We start from the raw sequence: 8292 nt of genomic DNA, 5'->3' as shown, positions 1-8292 counted from the left end.
CAATCTATATGCAAACGTAAATAGATTAAATAGATTACCTTTGCAACTTTATCGTCATAATCGCATTCACGATACTTTCGCACAAATCGCACGAAAATATAAAATTGCGTAAATACTTATAAAAAAATCGACGCAAAAATCGTCACTAATCTCGCGCATACCACTAACCAAACTAACCATTAAATTAACGCCACATTTCACGCGAACTGTCACATCTGACACCAGCTGTCACGTCAGTCACAGCAGTGTGGCGGTCCTCGGAAACATAACGCTTCTCAACTACTGATGTCGATCAACTTTTAGAAGATTTCTTTTTTGCCGATACCGCCAACACATTCCATCACATTCCATCTCTCACATACCATTTCATTACACACGGACACTCACTCACACATTTACACTATACGATTTTCGTTTTAATTAAAATGTATTTTATTTAATCAATACTAACATGACAACACATAAACAGAAATTCATTTATTCATTAAAACATTCATCAGTCATTAGTCATTCGTCTATGTAACAAGATCAGTGAAAGTTTATATTTCATCCTCCAATAAATTATCTTGAAGTTACAAATTAAGTCTTGAATTTGACTTGCGAGTACCCACAGCAGCGCGCGCTACGCGCGCGCCATCCACGATTACACATTTTATATAATACAAGAAAAATCCTCTTTTTTCTTCCTCTAAATTTTTCTTTCTCTTCTTCCTTTCTCTCTTCCTCTTCCTTTTCAAATTAAAATAAATGTCGCAACCGATGTGTTTGTTGTAAACACATCGGTTGCCACATTTATTTTAATTTAGTTTCGGAAGGCACTATTATTTTGCAAATGTGAACCTTATGTGGCGGTCCGCTTACGGCACGCGCGCCTGACCGCGCGCCGGGCCCGCGCGCCCGCCACGTGACGAGAGCGGTGCGCGGCGCCACCGCTAGGTGCCGCAGGCGCCACGACAAATCTCGTAATTGAGATTCACCCACGCCCGCTATATCTAGGGCTCCGTGGGTGGTCTCAAGCACGTTCTTCTGCTCTCGGAGCAACGCGAGCTTTTTAGGCCGTCACCCCGAGAGTATTTTGGGATACCAGCAAGCGACAGAGCGAGCTTGGTTCCTTGTAATCGAGAGGAAGCGGGAGTCCCGGCCTCTCGATTCAAGGCACACTCCAGGCCTCTGTACCGCTCCACTTTGTGTACGCCCAACCGGGCCGTTTTTCGCCGAGCCAGCAACGAAGCCCGCCACCACGCCGCGGGCAAGGAAAAGAGGGCCACCTTGTCCTCTCGAGGCAAGCAGCCATCCGCCTCCGCAGGAAGCCTCAGCGACAGAGGAGATCTCCGAACGCCGGCTCAACCCGGGAGTGGCCTATCTCCCGTGGCATCTAACGCCCATCGATTTCGTCAGGCCCGATCGGCCACCCACGGATCCTCGGCCCCGGCCAACGGTCAGCCGAGGAACGCAAACCGAGGGGAGCACTTCACCACCGAGTCCGCCGGTCAGGACGCCGACGAAGCCGTTGACGCCAGGGCGAGCGAAGCAGCGCAGCCCCACGAAGCCGCTGACTCCCGGACGTCCGAGGGGTCCTTCCATCCGGACCTTTCGCGCGCCCAGTCGCCAGCCAGCGACGCCGTCAAGGCGCCCGCGACCACCCGATTCCCCGGGGCGCTTCGCGGACCTCCTTCGACGGCTGGCACAGGCATCTCCAGACCGCAGCCGATTGAGATCAGCTATCTCAATCCCGCTACGACCGATCCCTCGGTTCCAGCGCAGGCCCTTCATACAGGACCGGACGAAGGCCCTCTTTAACGCGTTGGAGAAAGAAGACCTGCATCGTCACCGGCGTTAAATTACTTCGCACCTCCTGGCGCGGGCACCTTCGGGTGCCACCCGACTTACTTCCTACCTTTTCTGGAAGTCAATCCTTTACAAGCCTTACACTGACATTTCCTACCCTCGTAAATATAATCCTAAAATATATCTGTTTCTTATAACCGAAGTCGTTTGTGGATCCCTACTCATTGCGCTCCTTCTCCTCATCTACTACCTACGTCCACACTTAATTGGTGTATTGTGTCTAGACTAAAGATAGTACACCAATCGTGGTTTGTATTTGTAAAATAATAGTGCGTTCTAAAACTAAATAAAAAAAATGTCGTAACCGATGTGTCCACGATCGTACAACAAAAAAATACTAAAAGATCAAGAAGTACGCGTCACGTCATTCAAATTGATCAAACAAAACATCTCATTTTATTGCATAATTTGTTGCGCGATCCAAAATTTTATACAAAGGAAGATTCTTTTATCTCTAGAATGTCAAGTAATCTAATCAATGCGTCTCGCAAAGAGTCATACGGCAAATGCAGATGCAATAAAATGAAATATTTTGATTAATCAATTTGTAACGCGACATGTGACGTACCCAATGAAAACACACCCTTACATATAAAAGCCTATTTAGACAAATTTGTATAGATATAACATAACTATATACATAGAGAAAATTATCCAATCGTATTTTATGTTCGTTCTTATAATAGAAATGCGATTAGATAATTTTCTTATTTATATACAGTTATGCAACTTTGTCTGGATTAATCCTTAAGCCGTAAGAAATTGACACATCGCAATCATTGTAATTGTGAAGAGAATAATCGATTATGATTGGCCAATTTCTTACGGTTTAAAGCTTGTTAATAACTTATTAATAACTTGAAAAATTTATTGTACAATACATGAATATCAGTCATAATTTAAATTATTATTATTTTATTCGTATACATAGTAATAGTAAAATAAATGACAAACATATTTGTACACACGGGGACATGAATGCCTTAACACTTGAAGTTACACGATGAGAGAAGAACGCGTTTCTCATTGGAACGCGCTCTGAAGACGCGTTTCTGATTGGAACACGCTCGATACGTGCAACTTCAAGTGTTAAGGCATTCGTGTCCCCGTCTGTACATAGCAACATTAACAATTAGTTGAATATAAAACGTAATCAAAGATTAACGAAATGAGATATAATTATATATTAGAATATATTATTATTTTAAGTTGATGTACTAATCGTTTGAGATGTGGTAACTATTTCATTTGTTGGATATACGATTTTCATATATGAAATAGTTGAACCATGATTACCTATTATTATATTTTTTGAAAAACTTGTGGAAGGTTGTGACATATTAGAATGAAACTTGTGACAACCGTTCGTTTTAGCGCTCGGACTAGCTCGCCGGAGCCAGGGCTAAAAAACGTGGTTCGTGCGGAGGGAAAGGCGCGGGATCAGAATAATCGGAGACTCGAGGTTCGGTAGTAATCTACGTTTATTTCGTGGTTGTCGGGCACCCCCTTGGGATGGGGGCCCTGTTACAGTAGAGTTTATTGCGCGCGGACGGACGTATTTACAACTATGTACAAGGACGGCTTCCACTACGTGAGGCCTCTGGCCCCGTGCTCGCGTCGATGGGGTCGGTCGGACGGACGGTGCGCGGACGCGGTAGCGAAATCGCTCTGTTATTTTTGCGGTGCGGGTATGAGGGGAAGGAGTAGAACCTCTGCGTGCCCGGTGTCCAGATGGCTAGACTCGAGGCCACAAAAGCATGACCCCGATGTTGCCGAGCGGTTCGTTGTAGGATGGGGTCTTATCGGAGGCCCGTGATGGCACGAGAGAGGCAGCGCAAACACGACCTCTGAATCCTTCGAATAAGTGGCGGAGCTCAGGCGGACGAAGTGGTTCGCTCGCTGGGCTGGGCGGAAAGAAGGTCCCTTGTCTTCTCGTCCCTGGCCTTTTATATTCCCGGCGTCGGTAGCGCGTGGTGTCTATTCGCTCTCCCCACTCCGCCGCGGCGACCGGGGCGCCTGCGCGTACCGGGTGGCAAGGGTGCGCGTGTACCCGGGGACCGTTCGCTTCGCACCCTCGCGCTATCTGGTAGCCGGTTGCTTACGTAACATAGGCGCGGGCGCACTGCGCCTGTCATCGCCCCGCAGGTATTTGGCGGGGCGGCATCTGGCTGTTGTTTGTGCCAGGCATCCGGCCGTGGCCGGGTAGCGTGATGACAATGCCTATTTCGGCCTTGCATCGTTATAAACTCATTAATATTTGATAAAGATGGATAATTATCTTTATTAGTCATTATTCGCTTTATTTCTCGTCTTTTAGCCTGCGATTTTGCTTTTTTTTAATACAAAATATAGCTAAAATATAGCTAATATGCTATATAAAATACAGCTAATATGCTATATAAAATATAGCTTTTATATTCATCCCTAAGGCTTGGAACACATAAAATACATAAACAATAAGAGTATAAACATAACATTAGATCGTTGGATTAAGGTCCGGAGCACATGAAATGTATTATGCGGCATAAACATAGCATAAGGCGGTTAGATCATTGAGAATCTCATGTAAATCAGTTTGGCGACTTTATGCTGGATGCTTATTGGTTCAGCGGTCTTATGTTATGTTTATGCTTTATTATGCATTTCATGTGCTCTCGGCCTAATAAGTATTCAACACAAAATTGCTATATTGATTTATATAAAATTCTCATTGATCTGTAGTCACCTTATTCTATGCTTGTGTTTTCTTATGCATTTCATATGTTCTAGGTTTAAGGGAAGATTTATATTTTGAAGTAAAAAAGCAGAATATGGAACATAAATTATATCTTTTTAGTAAAATTTTCCTCGAAAGTAATATTTCGAAATGCAATGTATCAAAGTAATGTCTTAAGATGCCAATATTATATAGTTCTGTAATTGACTAATGATGATATCTTAAGATTGTACGATAATTTTAAATATAAGAACAGACTATGAATATTGATCATACACATAGATACATAAATAAGTTTATTGAATAAATAATTATACTGTATAATTAGTTCAATGAAAATTGTAATCTTTAAGTCACTAAAAAATTGCAACAGTGTTTATTTGGATTAAATACATTACTGATATACATTAATATTTCAAGATTATAAATCATAGTTTCTTAATTTTAAAATAATCCACATATGTTAATTGTAGAGATTATTTAATAATAATGAAAAGTTAAGTTTAAAAATATGATTAAAAGTATACACATATAAGTATATATAATATTTATTTTTAATTACACATGTTTATTGTTAAATGTGTAGTGGGCGGAAAGAAAGAGTAGGTTCGAACCTCACAGTTACGTTAATTACTTTTAAGTTTATTTAAGAGATAAATACAACTTTCAACGCGTGAGATCTCGACGGATCGTGTGAGGACGGTAACCGGAAGTAGTTAGGCGCCTGTTCCGCCTATAGGGCGACATCTGCGATGTCACTAGAGCGTTTAGAACCAGGAGCGCTTAAGGGCGCCAGAATATGAACAGTAGTCATGGGATCGTACCACGATAAGTGCGCCAACATCCCCCCTCGAGACCATGACGGGTGACGTTCTTTGTTCCTGGATATGCCTAAGAGAGTTAGGCATTTTGATAGTTTCGGTGCAGAGACGGGCTTAGTAAGAAAATCAGAAGCCATCTCAGTAGTCGAGATATGCTCTATCGTAAGATCCCGTCTGTTCAGTGACTCACGCACGTAATGGTGCCTGACGTCTATATGCTTGGTGCGGCTGTGGAAAACAGGATTCTCGGCTAGTTTCAGAGCACCGTTGTTGTCGCAGAAGACCTTGATTTCCGCCAACGAGTTGAAACCCAGTTCCGTGAGAAAGCGTCGTAGATAAGTAGCCTCCTTAGCGGCCTCGGTTAAGGCCATGTACTCCGCTTCGGTTGAGGACAGAGCCACGGTTTTCTGTTTTCGAGACTCCCAAGCTATCGGGCAACCGCTTAGGATGAAGGAATATCCTGTATAAGACTTTCTGTCCGTTGTACAGTTCGCCCAATCCGCGTCGACGTAACCGACCACCGACTGATCCGTCTTTCTGTAGGTGATGCCCAAGTCGGCTGTTCCCTTCAAGTACCGAAGTACGCGTTTTGCAGCGCTCCAGTGAGTTGAGCTGAAACATGTATTAAACTGACTTAAATAGCTAACGGAATAAGATATATCAGGTCTGGTGCACGTAGCTAAGTACAACAGAGAGCCAATTAACTCCTGATAAGGAATCTTCTCGTGTTCAGAATCTTCGTTCGTTTTCTCCAACTTCACATTTGGATCCAATGGAGTAGTTACAGTGTTAGCTTCCATCATCCCGAATCTCTCGAGAAGATCTCTGATATATCCTTTCTGATTCAGAGTTATGCTATCTTCATTCTGATTAAATTCAATGCCCAGACAGTATTTGATAGGTCCTAGATCCTTGACTTCGAATCTTTTTGATAAGAAATTCTTCAGCTTGGTAATTTCCGCTTTGTCTTGACAGGCGATCAGAATATCGTCCACGTAAATCGCGATTATCAACAATGTTCGTTCCTTCCTCTTGAAAAATATGCATGGATCCGATGATGATTTTTTCGCTCCGAATTCCAGCAAGGTTTGACTCAGTTTCTCGTTCCAGCAACGTCCAGCTTGACGTAGTCCGTAAATGGCTTTATTTAGAAGGCAGACTTTATTTCCAGACTCAAGATCTTGAAGCATCTGTGAAGCCACTTTTCTTATATGACTTTGCTTCGATTCTGTCTGTTTTAAAAATTCGAGACCTTGTCGTATATAATTAGGCGCTTCCATGTATATTTTTTCACTTAACGTACCATTTAAATAGGCTGTAGTTATATCTAGCTGTTCTACAGTCATATTATTTCTTACAGCGAGAGCCATCATTGTACGTATAGATTCCATGCGAGACACGGGAGCAAATGTGTCTGTGTAGTCTATTCCGGGACGCTGGGCGAATCCTCTTGCAACTATGCGCGCCTTTCTTCGCTCCAAGTCGCCGTCTTGTGTGAATTTATTCCGCAATACGATTCTGCTTCCAATGATCTTCTCGTTCTCCGGTCGTGATACAAGCTGCCAAGTGTTATGTTTGAGCAAGGATTTTAATTCTCGAGCTATTGCCTCGCACCACTCTTCCGTAGCGGGTCCCTGTATAGCCTCTTGGATAGGAACTTCTCCGAAATACGCTATTTCTTCCAATGATTCTATCTGATTGGCATATTGTTTCTTGGGTCTTCCCCTGAGTCCGGTGCGTATTAAGCGAGGTCGTCCGCGGCCTCTCGTCGATCCACTGGGATTCTCTTCGATTTCGTTATCTTCGTTATGGTCGTTTTCATCTTCGTCGCTAACTTCTATGTTGTCAATCTGTTCATTGTTGACTTCCTGCACTTCATCATCTTCCTCAACGTTGACATCCGGAGCGTTCCTCACCTCATCTTTATTTGCGGGTAAGTCGAAAAAGAATTCCTGATTTTCGCTGTCAGAGCTTCCGTCTTCAGGTAAAGATAAGTCTTCTCTCGCCCCCTCGGATGGAGACGACTTACGATTCATGAACTTGACATCTCTGGCGATTTCAATCTTCTTTTCTCTCGAAAGCCATACGCGGTATCCTTTAGATACGTCGGAGTACCCGACAAAAATTCCTCTTCTAGTGCGATCTTCAAATTTGTCTTTCTGAGGTTCTTTCTTCAGTGTCATGACCTCAATTCCAAATTCTTGAAATTTGCTAACGTCGGGAACTTGTCCTTTCCATTTTTCGAAAGCTGTTTTCCCATCGTGACAACTGGTTGGGCTTCTGTTCAAAATGTGATTAGACGTATTAAGAGCTTCCGCCCATAATTGAGCTGGCAATGACGACTGCATCATGAGGCAACGTGCTGTATCCAGGAGCGTTCTGTTTTTCCTCTCTGCGATACCATTCTGTTCCGGCGTGTGGGGAACAGTTAATCTTCGGCCAATTCCGTTTTCCTTCAGAAACGTATCAAATTTTTCATTTATAAATTCCTTGCCGTTATCTGATTGTAGGAATTTTATGCGTTTGCCAGTCTGATTTTCGACAAGTGCCCTGTACTCTTTAAAGGCTTGAAACGCTTCGCTTTTGTGCTTGAGAAAACGAATTTCGCACCATCTGGTCGCATCGTCAATGAATGTTATAAAATATTTTGATTTTCCGATGGATTCTGTCCGCATGGGACCGCAGATGTCCGTATGTATAATTTCGAGAATCTCAGACTTTCTTGTGGATTTCTTTGGAAACGGGGATTTAGCCATCTTTCCACGTGCACATATTTCGCAACGTGTATCCACTTGATGATGTTTTATTGACATACCTTGAACGGTCTTGTCCCGATGACATTTCATGAGGTCTCTATAATTGAGATGTCCCATTCTTCGATGCCAGATTTCCGCCGATGAGAGCTCA

Source organism: Wasmannia auropunctata, unplaced genomic scaffold (genome assembly GCF_000956235.1).
Source record: "Wasmannia auropunctata unplaced genomic scaffold, wasmannia.A_1.0 LD336092.1, whole genome shotgun sequence".
NCBI classification, from domain to species: domain Eukaryota; kingdom Metazoa; phylum Arthropoda; class Insecta; order Hymenoptera; family Formicidae; genus Wasmannia; species Wasmannia auropunctata.
This window is presented reverse-complemented; position numbering follows the sequence as displayed.